The sequence below is a fragment of the Mobula hypostoma genome, chromosome 4, assembly GCF_963921235.1.
Source record: "Mobula hypostoma chromosome 4, sMobHyp1.1, whole genome shotgun sequence".
Lineage (NCBI taxonomy): Eukaryota > Metazoa > Chordata > Chondrichthyes > Myliobatiformes > Myliobatidae > Mobula > Mobula hypostoma.
The window spans coordinates 178,451,348-178,458,801 of NC_086100.1; the positions used below are offsets into that span (position 1 = coordinate 178,451,348).

General features: G+C 54.1%; 1 pseudogene; it reads left to right on the forward strand.

The window, feature by feature from the left end:
* Positions 1 to 860: 860 nt before the first annotated feature.
* On the forward strand, positions 861 to 992 carry LOC134346029 (U2 spliceosomal RNA; annotated as a pseudogene).
* Positions 993 to 7,454: the final 6,462 nt, after the last annotated feature.

The window sequence follows — 7,454 nt, forward strand, 5'->3', positions numbered from 1 at the left end:
CACAGCCTCTTGAGTTTATGCATTTCACAAAATGTTTCAATGTACATGCGATAAATAAAACTGATCTAATCATTGCAAAATTTGATCGTCTATCTGAGCCATTAAACTTTATTTCTGTCTCCACAGATGCTGCCTGGCCTCCTGATTCCTGTTTTTATTTCAGGCATCCAGCATCTGAAGTTCGTTTTGCATTTTGATGCAGAACCTATCAGGCTTCTTGTCGTAGCTGGTACCCAAACCCACCCTCCTTATTGCAATGTAAAAATTCAATTTTAACATCAGACACAGTGAACACACATTCAGTGGCCACAATATTAGGTACAGGACGTACCTAATAAAGTGGCCACAGATTGTATTTCTGTTGCGAGACGCCCCCCAACTGTGTGCCAGGGTCCGGCATTTAGATGCTCAAACTCTCCAGAGTACGGATGTCTGACGTGGCCCCTTTAAGGGTTCAGGGTGGTCCCACTAATTGGTAATCATGTTTTAAGGGACAAGAATTGGGTACTTAAGGAATACCTGAACTGTGGTTCAGTGCTCAATTGCAAGCCTACCAGTGATATTGTCCTGCATTTATTTTGTATTTGGATCCAGTTTGATATGTCACTTACACCTTCATTCGGATACCCCAGCATTTGGGTCCAAACCATCCTTGGCAAGGACTCTCGTCACAATCTCTGTAGGTTTGAGGTCTTCTGCTGCTGCAGCCCATCCACTTCAAGGTTCAGTGTGAGCTTTCAAAGATGCTCTTCTGCCAACCACTATTGTAATGTGTGGCTATTTGAGTTACTGCCCCCTTCCTGTCAGCTTCAACCAGTCTGGCCTTTCTCCTCTGACCTCTCTCATTACTGAGGCAATTTCACGCTTCTCGGCCTTTTGGCTAAGATCAAGTGTAGTATCTGTTCTTATCAGACCAGAAGGCGGAGGTGAAGAGTTCGCGCTGACGCAGGGGTGGATCCTAATGCTGATTGGCCTCCAATCTAACACCCCATACCAGCGACGACAGCAGTGAGGAAGAAGATGGCAGCAGCGAGCAGTGCATCGGCTCGAGGCCAGGGTATCAAGAACACTGTCAGGCTGACAGTGCGAGACCGGAACGGGGGCACCGGCTTCACCCGAGAGACCTTCATCCGGAAGGTCTTGATGGAATGCTGCGGATTTACGCCGGACGACATCTACTGCGTCCAGGACTTCGCAGGTTTCTTCGATGTCACTTTCCGGCAGGCTGCAGGGTGGCAGAAGCTGTACCAGCAGCTTCAGCTGAAGGGGACAGAGGCGCCGCTGTCGCTGCTGAAAGCACAGGCCCTCTTTGCAACGGCTTCTCAACAGGAACGGACAATCATGGTGCACAAGTTCAACCCGCACGTACCAGTGGTAGATGTTCTTACATTCCTCGCTCGGTATGTGGAGAGCGTAGGAACACCAGCAGACGTGAAGGACGGACTGGGAATCTGGACCAGCAAACAGCAGGTCAAGGTGAAGCTGAGGTTGGATTCCAACGGCGGCGTCATCCACCCCCCCTCCGTCTTCGCCATCGGAGGGAACCGAGGGTACACGGTGTACGCGGGGCAACCCAGGGTGTGCCGAAACTGCGGCAAGGCAGGGCACATCGCAGCCCAGTGCAGGGTGGTGATGTGCAAGAACTGTAAAACCGAAGGCCACCCGACCAAAGACTGCACGCAGGCCAAGTCCTGCAACCTTTGCGGACAGGCTGACCACCTGTACAGAGCCTGCCCGAGGCATGGGGGCACCTACGCACAGGCGACCAGGGGAGGTGCTGGCCCTGAAAGGGCCCAGGCAGTTTCAGACGTACCCGCCAGCACTGCAGACGAGGCACCCGACAGGACGGACGACGAAACCAGGGAGGAAGGTGCAGGCACCCCAAGACCTGCCACCCCGCTGCAGACCCTCCAGGACCAGGCAAACGACGAGCAGGAGTCCATGAAGGAGGGGACAGCTGAGGTGGAAACCGAACGGAAGGTCGTGAAACGGAAAAAGACCCAAAAGGCGGCGGCCAAGCGACAGAAGGCGGAGCAACGCAAGAAAAGGGCAGGGAACCACACAGCCTCTGGTACCCTGTCCTCTTCAGAGGAGGAAGGAGTTGGGGGAGGCCAGCAGCCCGGCGGAAGAAGCGGCTGGCAGAACAGGTGGAGAGGAGGAGAGAGGAGGAGGGAAGTCTGCTGGCCACCCCCCAAGTACAGGAGGCAGAGAGCAGCAGACACACCGAGCTCCGGGAATCCGGGAGCAGAGCCACGGTTGGCACCCAGCAGCCGGAAGGGGAAGCAGCCCAGGAAGCCAACAACCCCCCGGGCCCAGAACCAGAACGGCCACACACGGAGGAGTACTACCAGCAGTACCTGAGCCCACAGAAGGTGGAAAACTTCACAAGGCGGTGGGAATGAAGGCTCAGGATGGCAAGGGTGAGGACGGAGAGCAGCCAAAATAAAAGACTTACAATGATGGCAGACCTTAAATTGGCATGCTTGAACGTGCGAAGTTTGAAGAGTACTGGGCGATGCGTTAGCACGCTCCAGTACCTGGACACTGTAAAGACCGGCGTGACCTTCCTCCAGGAGTGCGGACTACCACACCTCCAGAACTACCGGAGGTGGTCACGGTGGTGGAAAAAAGGTTTGTCTGTGTGGTCGGGGGGCAATGATTGCCGCGCTTCCAGCCTGGGGATTCTGCTGCGGGGAGGCAACTTCTCAATCACCCGAGTTAAAGAGGTGGTTGCGGGGCGCCTCCTGGTAGCAGACGTCAAATACCGGGGCACTCCGCTCCGGCTGATCAACGTGTACGCCTCCCCCGTGCGGAGCGAGCGGCTGGCCGTCTTCGAGCAGCTCCCACAGCTGCTGGTGACGTCCCAGCCGGTCGTTCTGGCTGGAGACTTCAACTGCACCATTGATGCGGCTGGAGGACCCGGCAGGCTGGACAGTACCTCCAGACTCCTGAGGGAAATAGTAAAGACGGCCAAGCTGCGCGACGCCTTTGGCACCCCCACAGGTGGAGCACAGCCGCAAGCCACCTGGACACGATCGGACGGCTCAATCCGCTCCCGGATCGACTTCCTCTTCCTGTCAGAGTACCTCACGGTCAGGTCCACCGACGTCACACCGGTGTTCTTCTCTGACCACTGCCTTCTGAGAGCCACCTGTCGCTTACGGGAGGACCAGAAGGCAGGCAGGGGGACGTGGAAGCTGAACGTAAAGCTGCTGACCCCAGAGAACATCGAGGAACTAGAGAGGGAGTACACAGGTTGGAGAACCTTGAAAGCCTTCTTTGATTCCCCGGTTCACTGGTGGGAAGCCACCAAGGAGAACATTAAGAGGTTCTTCATCCGCAAGGGTATCCAGAAGGCAAGGCAGGAGCAGAGGGAACTGCGTAAACTCCAGACAGAGTTGCAGCAACTGCTCCTTCTGCAGTCGAAGGGGGTGGATGTCAGGGAGGAATTGCGAGAGGTGAAGGGCCGGCAAGCCCAGCACCTCCCCCCGAATCCTCCAAGATCATCTTCCGATCAAGGGTCCGAACCGTGGAGCAGGACGAGACGTGCTCACGCTTCTTCTTCCAAAAGGTGCACAGGGGGAGCTCTGTGATCCACAACCTTCAGGAAGAGGACGGCTCAGTCGCGTCCTCGCAGACCGACATACTGAGGATCTGCAAGTCCTTCTATGCCGGTCTGTACGACGAAAAGGCCACAGAATCCACAGCCTCCCGCAACTTCCTGTCGTCTATCACGCAGGTCTTAGACGACGGCAAGCGGGAGAGTCTGGATCAGCCACTGACCCTGGATGAGCTGACAGGCTCCATCCGTTCCTTTGGGTCGGGTAAGACTCCCGGAAGCGACGGCTTACCGGCTGAGTTGTACTCGGCTCTGTGGAACTGGATGGGCCCAGACCTGCTGGAAGTATACAACGCTATGCTTCTGGCCGGCAGTATGTCAGAGTCCATGAGGAAGGGCATCATCACCCTCATCTACAAGCAGAAGGGGGAAAGGGAGGACATTAGAAATTGGAGACCCATCTCTCTCCTGAATGTGGATTACAAGATCCTGTCCAAGGCTGTCGCCAACAGGGTCAAGGCTGCTCTGGGACAGGTGACCACCCAGACCAAACCTGTGCTATACCGGGCAGGAAGATCTCAGACAGCCTCACGCTGCTGAGGGACACCATCGCCTACGTGCAGGACAGGGGGGTGGACGCCTGCCTGGTCAGCTTGCACCAGGAGAAAGCCTTCGACAGGATATCGCACACGTACATGGCGGACGTGCTCTCCAAAATGGGATTTGGGGAGGGAATCCGGAATTGGATTAGACTGCTCTACACAGACATCCGTAGTGTAGTGCAGGTCAACGGGTGGGAAACAGACAGCTTCCCCATCAGGTCTGGAGTCAGGCAGGGCTGTCCCCTCTCCCCTGTCTTGTTTGTCTGCTGCATAAAACCCTTTGCGGAAGCCATCAGGAGGGATGAGGGCATAAGAGGGGTGATGCTGCCAGGCAATGGAGGGACCCAAGTGAAAACCTCCCTGTACATGGACGACGTCACCGTCTTCTGCTCTGATCCGAGGTCAGTTCGCAGGTTGATTGGCACCTGTGAACAGTTCGAGCTAGCGTCGGGGGCCAGGGTCAACCGCACGAAGAGCGAAGCCATGCTCTTCGGCAACTGGCCCGACCGATCCAGCGTCCCCTTCACCATCAGGTCTGACCACGTTAAGGTGTTGGGGATCTGGTTCGGAGGGGCTGAGGCGTGCAACAAGAACTGGCAGGAGCGGACTGCCAAGGTGAAACAGAAACTGGGACTGTGGGGAGGGCGCTCCCTGTCGATAACGGGCAAGAACCTGGTCATCAGGTGTGAGGTGCTCTCAGGGCTGCTGTACTTGGCGCAGGTCTGGCCCGTCCCCCGCTCCTACAGCTCGGAAGTCACCCGGGCTGTCTTCAGATTCGTCTGGGGATCCAAGATGTAGCGGGTGAGACGGACCGTCATGCACAAGTCCCTGGACAACGGGGGCAAGAACGTCCCCAATGTCGCCCTCACCCTGATGGCCAGCTTCATATGTGGCTGCATCAGGTTGTGTGTAGAACCCAGGTATGTGGGCACCAAGTACCACTATGTGCCCAGGTTCTACCTGTCGCCCTGGCTACGAAGGATGGGTCTGGCCCCACTCCCGTGCAACGCCCCAGTCAGCTGGTCGTTGCCGGCATACCTGTCCTACCTAGCAAAGTTCTTCCAGGAGAACGGCTTTGACCACAGGGCCATCAGGCAGTGGTCGGCACGTAGTGTCCTGCAGGCACTGCAGGAGAAGGACGTGATGGACACAGTGGGGTGGTTCCCTGAGCAGACTGTCCAGTTCATCTGGCAAAATGCCTCATCACCAGATCTCACCAACAGGCACCAAGACCTCGCCTGGCTGGTGGTGAGAGGGGCCCTCCCAGTCAGAGCCCTCCTGTACGCCTGGAACGTCATCTCCGCACCCCACTGCCCACGAGAGGACTGCAGTGAGGAGGAGTCTGTGACCCACCTCTTTGCACACTGCCAGTTCGCAAAGGGGGTGTGGAGGAGGATGGACGGGCTAGTGTCACGTTTTATCCCCAGCAGCTGCGTAACAGAGGACTTTCTGATCTACGGGCTGTTCCCGGGGACGCACACGGAGACAAACATCCGGTGCTGCTGGCAGATCATCAACTCGGTGAAAGACGCTCTTTGGTCGGCCCGAAACTTGATGATCTACCAGCACATGGAGATGTCCGTGGGAGAATGCTGCCGATTGGCACATTCTCGGCTGCAGGAGTACGTGCTGAGGGACGCACTGAAACTCGGTGCAGCCACCGCAAGGGCCCAGTGGGGAAGGACCACAGTATAGGTTTCTCCACCCGTGGGAGTGAGAGTGGGAGGGGTCGGGGGGCGGGGAGTATACCCCTCAACAATGATGTGGTAAGGTGAACAACTGGAGTTCCACGTGGGTGACCAAAAGTATGGATATGTACAGACCATAATGGGAACGTATGTAAAGGATGGAAAGTTATTGAATGGTTTATTGTATATAATTTTATTTTTGAATAAAGTATATTTTGAAATTTAAAAAAAATCACTTACAGAACTGCCACTCTTTGCTTCTTTTTTGTTTTTCCATCCCATTTTCTGTAAACTCCAGAGACTATTACGTATTTTTATATAAAAAACTCAAGGGAATCGGCAGTTTTTGAGACACTCAAACTACCCTGCCCAACACCAACATTCAATACACAGTCAAAGTCACTTGGATAACATTTCTTCCCCATTCTGATGTTTGGTCTGAGTGAGTATGACCATGTCCGCACACTTATATACATTGAGTTGCTGCCACGTGATTGGCTGATTAGATATTTGCATTAATGAGCAGGTGTACAGTTGTACCTAATACAGTAGCCACTGAGTGTAGATTCAATGAGTCCATGGAGTAAGACCAATATGATGATTTCTTCCTTACCTCTGTGACTTCCTCCAGCCTCCAATCTCTGTGCTCTTCCAATCCTGGTCCTCTAAACACCCCGGATTTCATTCTCTTTGGAGCCACAAGCAATCTGCTAGAATGACTCAACAGGTCAAACAGCAGCTGAGTGGGGAAAGGAAGTGTCGACATTTTGGGTCAAAACCCTGCACCAGACTGAGTGTGGAGAGGCAGGACGGCCGGCACAGAGAGGAGAAAGGAAGTGGTGAGAGAGGAGTCTGAGGTGATTGCTGGACAGAGGGGAGTAAGATGGCAATCAGGCCGTGCCAGGTAAGGGAGTTATTCCCTCCATGTGTCCCTAACACTTAGGAATTGTCTCTCTGAACCTCTCCACCTCCTTCTCCCTGTTTCGTGGTGTGGTCATACTGCAGCTGGTGACAGTGCCTCACACCACCGGGGTGCAAGTTTCGATCCTGACCTCGGGTGCTGTTTGCGTGGAGATTGCATGGTTTCTGGGGCTTTCCTTGTTTGCTCCAGTTTCCTCCCACTTGTCAAAGAAGGAGCTGGGAGGTTAATTGACTTTTGTCAATTGACCCAGAGTGTAAGTACGTGGCAGAAAATCAAAGTGAACTTTGATAAACAGCAAATGATATGCACAAAAGATTCTGCAGATGCTGAAAATCCAGAGGAACAAACACAAAATGCTGGAGGAACTCAACAGATCGGGCAGCATCTACACTGAAGAATGAACAGATGATGTTTTGGGCCGAGACCCTTCATCAAGATTGGAAAGGAAAGGGGATGTAGCCAGAATAAGATGATGAAGAGAAGGTAATAAATACAAGCTGGCATGTGATAGGTGAAACCAGGTGAGGGGGTAGATGCAGTGAGAAGCCACAAGGTGATAGGGGGGCATTACCAGCTCAGGGAGATGTAAGGAAACAAATCGGTTTGAGCTGCATAGTGTGGGGAAAAGTTAGATTATGCAAGCGGCTAATCTCTGATAGGATGGGCCCAGTTTAGAGAGCCAT